Source organism: Ranitomeya variabilis, chromosome 1, assembly GCF_051348905.1.
Source record: "Ranitomeya variabilis isolate aRanVar5 chromosome 1, aRanVar5.hap1, whole genome shotgun sequence".
In the NCBI taxonomy this organism is placed as follows: Eukaryota; Metazoa; Chordata; class Amphibia; order Anura; family Dendrobatidae; genus Ranitomeya; species Ranitomeya variabilis.
The window spans coordinates 616,588,995-616,599,065 of record NC_135232.1 but is presented as its reverse complement, the minus strand read 5'-3'; positions in this window follow the sequence as shown (position 1 = coordinate 616,599,065).

The following is a 10,071-nucleotide window of genomic DNA, read 5'->3' as shown; positions in this document are numbered from 1 at the left end:
CAACAGCGTCAGTCTGTATAGGAGCGACCATCAGTCCTGTGTGCGGCCCGGCCGGGACCTGCACAAGCTCCACATCTCAGGGTGTTTTACCTGCTGGAGCAGAACCGCCAACTCCTCTGGGAAAACGCAACTTTAGGCTTCTTTCACACTTCAGTTATTTGGCGTCAGTCACCTCCGACATAGTGACGGATCCGTCACAATTGTTGAGAAAACGGTTCTAACGGATCCGTTAGGCTACTTTCACACTAGCGTTAACTGCATTCCGTTACAATGTGTCGTTTTGCAGAAAAAACACATCCTGCAAAAGTGCTTGCAGGATGCGTTTTTTCTCCATTGACTAACATTAGCGACACATTGCGACGGATTGCCACACGTCGTCGTGAGACGGTTGCGCCATGTTGTGGCGGTCCGCCGGGAGCAAAAAAACGTTACATGTAACGTTTTTTGCTCCCGACGGACCGCTTTTCCGCACCCACCTCCCAATGGGGCAGCGGATGCGCTGGAAAACTGCATCCGCTGCCCCCGTTTTGCGGCGGAGACAACGCTAGCGTCGGTAACCCCGGCCCGACGCACTGCGACGGGCCGAGCCCGACGCTAGTGTGAAAGTAGCCTTATTAGGCTACTTTCACACTAGCGTCGTGCACTGCACGTCGTAATGCGTCGGGCCGGGGTTACCGACGCTAGCATTTAATGCGCCGCACAACGGGGGCAGCGGATGCAGTTTAACGCATTCGCTGCCCCATTGTAAGGTCCGGGGAGGAGGGGGCGGAGTTCTGGCCACGCATGCGCGGTCGGAAATGGCGGACACAACGCACAAAAAAAAGTTACATGTAGCGTTTTTTTGTGCCGACGGTCCACCAAAACACGACGCATCCGTCGCACGACGACGTGTGGCAATCCGTTGCAATGTGTCACTAATGCAAGTCAATGGAGAAAAAACGCATCCTGCAAGCACTTTGCAGGATGCGTTTTTTTCTCCAAACGGCGCATTGCAACAGAGGCCAAACGATGCTAGTGTGAAAGTAGCCTTACTTGGGGGTTGTCTGGGAAAAGTATCTACTTTTTGGAGCATGCTCAATTGAAAAAGCGGATTGGGGCGACGGATCCGCCATATGACGGTCACGACGGAGCCGTCGCCCATAGGCGCCCATTCTATGGAATGGCGGACGCAACGGATCCGTCGCAAACCGCCATTTCGGCGCAGACAAAAAACGTTATAATGTTCGTCAATGTCTAGATGACGTCCGCCAAATCTCGACGGATCCGTCGCATGGCGGATGGAACGGACGACCATCTGCCACAGTCCGTCGCTAATGCAAGTCTATGGGAAAATAGCGGATCCGCCCCAAAAAAAATGGCGGATCCGCTATTTGAGGAAAATGGCGGTTTCAGACTGACGCCAAAAGACTGAAGTGTGAAAGAGGCCTTAGGCTACTTTCACACTAGCGGCACACCGACGCTAGCTGTGGAAGCGCCGCACAACGGGGGCAGCGGATGCTGTTATTCAACGCATCCGCTGCCCCATTGTGAGGTGCGGGGAGGCGGAGTTCCAGCCGCTCATGCGCAGTCGGAAATGCTGCAGACGACGCACCAAAAAACGTTACATGCAACGTTTTTTGGTGGCGACGGTCCGACGCAACCGTCGCACAACGGTTGCGACGTGTGGCAATGCGTCGCACTGCGTCGTTAAAAATAGTCTATGGAGAAAAAACGCATCCTGCAAGCACTTTTGCAGGATGCGTTTTTTCTCCAAAACGATGCATAGCGACGTGCAGTGCACGACGCTAGTGTGAAAGTAGCCTTAAAGAAGCTGGCATTTCTGCTCCAATGTCTCAGTGTGAACACTGCCTTAGGCTACTTTCACACTAGCGTCATACTCGGCCCGTCGCAGTGCGTCGGGCCAACGTAAAGACGCTAGCGTTGTTTGCGCTGCACAACGGGTGCAGCGGATGCTGATTTTCAGCGCATCCGCTGCCCCATTGTGAGGTGCGGGGAGGAGGGGGCGGAGTTCCGGCCGCGCATGCGCAATCGGAAAAGACGTTCTCGACGCAGCAAAAAACGTTGCAAGCAACGTTTTTTGCAGCCGACGGTCCGCCACAACACGACGCAACCGTCGCATGACGGTTGCGACGTGTGTCACTGCGTCACTGTTAGTCAATGAGGAAAAAACGCATCCTGCAGACAACTTTGCAGGATGCGTTTCTTCGCCAAAACGACGGATTGCGACATATTGCAAAAAACGCTAGTGTGAAAGTAGCCTTAGGCTTCTTTCACATTTCCGTCTTCTGGGGGCCATCGCAATCCGTGGTTATGGCAAAAAAAACGGATCCTGCAAATGTGCCCACAGGATCCGTTTTTTTTGCCATTGACTTGAACTAACGACGGATTGACACGTCGCTTCCGTCGTGCGACAGATGCGTCGTGTTTTTGTGGTCCGTCTAGACGAAAAAACATTCAATGTAACATTTTTTCGTCCGTCTAATCCGCCAGTTCCGACCGCGCATGCGCGGCCGGAACTCCGCCCCCTCCTACCCGGAACTCACAATGGGCAGCGGATGCGTCGTAAGACTGCATCCGCTGCCCACGTTGTGCACAATTGTGCACAATATCCGTCGGTACGTCGGGCCGACTGACGGCCCCGTACCGACGGAAATGTGAAAGAAGCCTTAGATGCCACGTACGTTACTGGGCGTGGCTTCATAGCGGTCTACAGAAGAGGCACTCCGCTGTCACCCCACTACTACCAGAGCGTAAGGGGAGCCCCATCCATCAGCCATAATACAGGGGGATACGGCCGCGAGTCCACCTTAAAGGGATCCTGTCATGTGCAGAAGCGCTATGTACCAGCAGATATGGGGTCACTCTGCGTAGTGTCATTACAAGGCTTCCTAGGCTCATGCAGACGCCAATGGGTATGGCCGTGACGCTCAGGTGGGGAGCCCCACGCCGGCCAGTGATCGGACCAAGAGCTACAGACGTCTGTCCGAGCCTCTAATGGGAGCCTGTCATAACTAATTATGTGTCATGGGGGTGCAGGGACAAAAAGAGCGGAGCCCGGCAGTTTAGAAAGCGTGAGCCCCCAGGTACCCAATATATCGTGTAAAGTCACATGATCCCCCGATAGGTCATGTAACACACAGGTGCCCTGGTGCACATCGTACATGGAAAACGACAGAGATAGAGGCGTGCGTAGCGCAAACTTTTCCCTTCTGTACGGCACTATATGTAACAGTGCTATACAAAACAGAGCAGGGGGAGATTAATTTTCTCAAAGGGCGACATGACACACCGTGACTGTTGTGAAGACTGAACCAATAGGCTGAAATTAATTCTGAAAAGAAAAAAGGAATATAGTCAGCTTACCGGTCTTAGACGAAATCCCCAGACCTGCCAACGCCCAGCACGGTTCGGGGTGAGCGCCCACAGCAAATGAAGACAAAAAGAGAAATGATCCAGCTGGAGGTGGAGGCAGTTCAGATTTTGTGAGACTTTATTAGACAACTAAAGCGATAAATAGTTCTTCAAAATGAAAAATCTTTACATAGCAAACACCTGGCCCACCAGTGAGGAGGATCAACGCGTTTCAACTATGAAGTCTTACCCATGATCTACCATCATGAGTAAGACTTCATAGTTGAAACGCGTTGATCCTCCTCACTGGTGTGCCAGGTGTTTGCTATGTAAAGATTTTTCATTTTGAAGGACTATTTATCGCTTTAGTTGTCTAATAAAGTCTCACAAAGTCTGAACTGCCTCCACCTCCAGCTGGATCATTTCTCTTTTTGTCGAAATTAATTCTGATCCATATTAATATAATATATGCAGTATGAGCCACATATAGCCTCCTATATACAGTATGAGCCCTCATATAGCCTCCTGTATACAGTATGAGCCACATATAGCCTCCTATATACAGAATGATCCCCCATATAGCCTCCTATACACAGAATGATCCCCCATATAGCCTCCTATATACAGTATGAGCCCTCATATAGCCTCCTATATACAGTATGAGCCCCCACATAGCCCCTATATACAGTATGAGCCACATATAGCCTCCTATATACAGTATGAGCCCTCATATAGCCTCTTATATACAGTATGAGCCCCCGCATAGCCTCCTATATACAGTATGAGCCCCACATAGCCTCCTATATACAGTATGAGCCCCCGCATAGCCTCCTGTATACAGTATGAGCCACATATAGCCTCCTATATACAGTATGAGCCCTCATATAGCCTCTTATATACAGTATGAGCCCCACATAGCCTCCTATATACAGTATGAGCCCTCATATAGCCTACTGTATACAGTATGAGCCACATATAGCCTCCTATATACAGAATGATCCCCCATATAGCCTATACACAGAATGATCCCCCATATAGCCTCCTATATACAGTATGAGCCCTCATATAGCCTCCTATATACAGTATGAGCCCCCACATAGCCCCTATATACAGTATGAGCCACATATAGCCTCCTATATACACAGTATGAGCCCTCATATAGCCTCTTATATACAGTATGAGCCCCCGCATAGCCTCCTATATACAGTATGAGCCCCCATATAGCCTCCTGTATACAGTATGAGCCACATATAGCCTCCTATATACAGTATGAGCCACATATAGCCTCCTCTATACAGTATGAGCCCTAAGACCGTAACTTGTGGAGACTGAACTAACAATCTGAAATTCTGCTCAGTATTAATATAATGTAAAAAAAATAATTGTATGACTTAATTAAGCTCAATATTAAGTATGCTGCCATCCCCCTACATATGGTACGAGCCAGCACGCGGCCCTCTGTATGGTATGAGCCGGCAGATTTTATTTGAAAGAAAACTGCAGTTTTGATAGAATTCCTGTTTTCCCTGCTGTAGCTCTAGCAGAGCTCTATAATGCTAAGCTGCATAACCCCGCCCATGCCACTGATTGGCAGCTTCGTGTCATAACCCCCCCACTACCCTGAATGTCAGCTTCCTGTGTATAACCCCGCCTCCACCCCTGAATGGCAGCGTCCTGTGTATAACCCCACCCCTGAATGGCAGTTTCCTGTGCATAACCCCGCCCCCACCCCAAATGGCAGCTTCCTATGTATAACCCCACCCACACATGGCAGCTTCCTGTGCATAACTCCACCCCCACATGGCAGCTTCTTGTGCATAACCCTATCCCCATATGTCAGCTTCCTGTGCCCAACCCCGCCCCCAGATGCCAGCTTCCTGTGCATAACCCTGCCCACACCCCTGATTGGCAGCTTTGTCAATATACAGTGTATACAAAAACCTGCTAATCAGGGTGGGGGATTTGGTTGGATCAGGAGGTACAGACACCTAGTCCTCTACTGATAGCAGCCTGCTAAAACACCGGATTACGTACCGGTAATGCTCTTTTATAGAGCCACGACAGCACCCACTGAGAGAGGGGATCCGCCCCTAGGAACAGGAAACCCTACGGAGAGATAAAAGGGGCGGTCCCCCTCGCTCCCACAGTTTGGGTTACAGAGATTGCGAGGAACCGCCCAACAGTTTTAGTAGGTAATTCTTATACCATCATTTATCTTAACGTAATTACGTATATTTACAAGAACCAATCACCCTTAACAGTGCTTATATGCAAATTAATATATATAAGGGAGGGAAGTGAAGGGGTGCTGTCGTGGCTCTATAAAAGAGCATTACCGGTACGTAATCCGGTGTTTTCTCTTCGCCACGACAGCACCCACTGAGAGACTTTCAGAGATAGTTATTTGGGGGGGGATTATCGTGTTAAGAACTGATCTACCGAAACACAGGTCAGTGGAGGCAGATAAATCTAGTCTATAGTGACTATAGAAGGTAGTAGGAGAAGACCAGGTTGCGGCCTTACATATGAGTTCTATTGGAACCTCTGCTCGTTCAGCCCAAGATGATGCTATCGCCCGGGTGGAATGTGCCTTTACAGTCTCAGGTGGATTCTCCCCTTTAGACGAATAGGCCAGGTAGATCGCTTCCCGAATCCATCGGGATAATGTGCCTTTAGTAACACCAGCTCCTTTCCTTTGACCCTGGAAGGAAACAAAGAGAGCCCTGCTCTTCCTCCAGGGACTAGTCCTGTCTAGATAAGTTATTACAGCCCTTCTCACATCTAAAGTATGGTACTTTTCTTCTTCCTGATTTGTAGGGTTATTATAGAAGGTAAGAAGAAGAATTTCTTGAGATCTATGGAATTTAGTACACATTTTAGGTAGGTAGGAAGGGTCTGTTTTCAGGACAAATCTGTCTGGAAATATTGACATAAAGGGAGGATCTACTGATAGTGCCTGCATGTCACTTACTCTTCTTGCCGATACTAAAGCGACAAGAAGAGCAGTCTTGAGGGAAACGTGTTTAATGTGAGCCGAGTGTAGAGGCTCGAAAGGGTGATCTGTCAAGGCTTCAAGGACTAAATTAACATCCCAAGGAGGTAAGCGGGGAATTTGAATTGGTTCTGATCTTTGGCAGGCTGAAATAAATCTGGCTATCCATCTATCACCCGCAACGTTGTGACTATACAGGGCCCCTAGTGCAGAGATTTGTACCTTTAAGGTACTAACTGAAAGGCCTAAATCACGTCCTTTCTGGAGAAACTCTAAAATAGCAGAGACTGGAATTTCATTCGACAGGGCCGATGGATAGAGGCTTAGGAATTTTCTCCACACTCTTACATAGATAGATGTAGTGGATTTTTTCCTACTTAATAATAAGGTATTGATCACGTTATCAGAGAAGCCTCTTAATTTTAACAGCTGCCTCTCAAATTCCAGGCTGTCAACCGTAGACCCTTCACCTGAGGGTGTTTGAAGGGCCCCTGGAAGAGAAGATCCTGATCCTCTGGGAGAATCCATGTATCTGAGATGGACATGGCTCTGAGCAGGGAGAACCATGGTCTTTTCGGCCAAAACGGAGCAATAAGGATTATATTCGCTCTGTCCTCCCTTATCTTCCTGATCACTGTTGGAAGTATCAGCGGAGGAAAGGCATATGCTTTCTGAAATGTCCATGGAACCATCGAGAATATCGGGATTGTCGGTTCGGAACATTGAAGCGAATCTTTTTAACTGCCTGTTGTCTCTCGTAGCGAAGAGATCCATTTCGGGTATGCCCCATTTCATGGCTATCATTTTGAAAATCCGATGATTTAGAACCCACTCGCCCTGGTGGAGGGTATGACTGAGGAAGTCTGCTTTTGAGTTGTCCACTCCTCTGACATGAAGCGCTGATAGGGACGGAAGATGTTCTTCGGCCATAGTTAGGATGTCTTCGGCTATAGACATGAGAGTGCCTGATCTTGTTCCTCCTTGATGATTGATATAAGCTACTGATGTCATGTTGTCTGATAGAATTCTGGTATGTGTTCCGTGTAGCTGCGGAAGGAATTCACATAGGGCATGATAGATAGCTTTTAGCTCTCTTTTATTAGACGAGTCGTCTGACTCCGCAATTGACCATAGTCCTTGGACTAACTGGTCTCCTAAGTGTGCTCCCCAACCACTAGGACTGGCGTCCGTAAATATTGTGTTCGAGGGTTTAATTACCCAGGGAACTCCGGTAACCAGATGATTTGGTTCTAGCCACCAGTTTAGAGATTGGATTACTTCACTAGAAAGGGAGATTTTACCGTCCAAATGACCTTGTAATTTTACCTCTTCATGTAAAATTGCATACTGTAAACGCCTCGAATGGAACTGAGCCCAAGGTACAGCTGGGATACACGATGTGAAGGAGCCAAGAAGGGACATGCCTTACCGCAAGGAAATTAAAGGTTTATTTATTACCGACTGGACCTTATTTCTAACAGTTATTTGTTTAGTTTCTGGGAGAAAACATCTCTGGCTTATAGAGTCTAATATAATCCCCAGAAATGTTTGCCGAGTTGTTGGGAATAGCCTAGATTTTTCCCAATTTATTAGCCACCCTAATCTCTGTAGAGTTGAAATCATATCACTCAATCGTTGCCGACATTGAGAAGTGGAATTTCCCACTACCAAAAGGTCGTCTAGGTATGGGATTATTAGGGTGTCTTTTAATCTTAGATATGACATTACCTCCGACATTAGTTTAGTGAATACTCTTGGGGCTATTGATAGTCCAAAGGGCATTGCTGTATACTGAAAGTGCCGAATACATCCCTTCAATACAATTGCCACGCGGAGATATTGTTGGTGTTCCATAAAGATTGGTAGATGATAATACGCATCTTTAAGGTCAAGAACCGTCATAAAGCAATGGGGAAACAGGAGTTTTATGGTGGATCGGATAGACTCCATTTTAAAGGTTTGATTTTCTAAGAAGGTGTTTAACGGTTCTGAATGATCCATCCGGTTTTGGTATTAAAAATAAAGGGGAATAAAACCCTTTACCCTCCTGAAGAAATGGAACTTCCACCAAAACCCCCTTGGATAGAAGATTCATCACTTCTTGCTCCAACGCCTCCTGTTGCGATTGTGATTTTAATGAAGTCAATAGAAATGAGTCCGGAGGGACTCGGGAAAATTTTAATTTTAAGCCAGAGGTGACGAGATTATTTGCCCAACTATTTGATGTTATCTGCCGCCATTTATCTGAGAAGGAGGACAATCTACCTCCCACAGGTAGATCCGCTCTAACGGGGTTTGTCCTCAGGTTTGAAAGGGCGCTTCCCAAAGAATGCACCTCTTTGTTTGGTGTCTCTAGTGGCCCAGCGGTCTTGGTTCTTAAAATCTTTCCTCCTATTAAACACGGGCTTCCGGAACGCTCTCCTATAGGACGGAAGGTAATTAACATTAGGGAAGCCCTTCTTTCTCTCTCCCGCTTTGGTTAAGATCTCGTCCAGTTTAGTACCAAACAGGTACTCACCCTGACATGGGAGGCCACACAATTTGGATTTTGTCTGGGGATCACCCTTCCATCCTTTAAGCCACAGGGCTCTACGTGCTGCGTTCGTGAGGCCCGCTGACTTGGCTGCCAAGCGTATGGAGTCAGCAGATGAGTCCGCCAGGAAGGCTGTAGCCCCTCTGATCAGGGGTATAGAGGACATTAACTTGTCTCTAGAGAGACCGCTTTTTAGTCCTTCCTCCAAGTCATTCAGCCAGACTAGCATGGACCTGGCGGTGCATGTAGCCGATATTGCCGGCCTAAAGGCTCCCGTACATGACTCCCAGGCTCTTTTTAAAAGAGAGTCGGTTTTACGGTCCAGTGGGTCTTGCAATGAGCCCGAATCCTCCACAGGCAGTGAGGATTTTTTGGATGTGGATGCCACTGCTGCATCCACCTTCGGGGCTTTTGACCATGATGAGAATTCTTCATCATTGAAGGGATAACGCCTTTTTGAGGTTGGTGGTAAACCCCTTTGCCCCTGGCTTTCCCACTCTTTTTTGATTAGATCTTTTACCGCTGCTATTACAGGAAAGGAGGGCCTTTTCCTTTCTGACAGACCAGCGAACAGAATATCTTGCTGCGTTCTAGGGACCTTAGAATCTTCAATGCCCATGGTGTTGCAAACGGATTTTACCAGGTTATCGATGCTATCGGTGGGAAAGCATGTATCTTGATCCTCATCTGAGGAAACGTATTCGCGGGAGATGTCAGAGTCTGCATTTTCTCTATCAGACGACTGGTCAGACATAGGGGAAACATACCCCTTTCTTCCCTTAGTACGCGGCTCTTTGTCAGAACCACATAGGGCTCGTAATTCCTCCCTGATCATGACTAATGTCTTCTGATTTAACCGAGGCTTCTTCCCGTAAGGTAGAGTCAATACACGGTTTACAAAGCCTCTTTTTGGGACTATCCGGAAGGGGCTGGAGACATAACGCACACTGCCTGTGTTTCGTTTTTTCAGTCCTTTTGGCCTAGGGTGTATAGAGGGAGAGGGAACAATAATCAGCCTAATAGGGTAGATATACACTCACCCCAGTGAAGCTGTCTGTGGAGGTACCGGCTGATGAGGAGGAGACTGAGGCACAGGTTGAGGAATAGCTCGATCCGACTTGCTCTTCCTAGAAGATCCGCTCTGTTTAGAGCGGCTGGTGCTGGCATGGCTGCGTGGAGTGGATGCGGTGGCTTC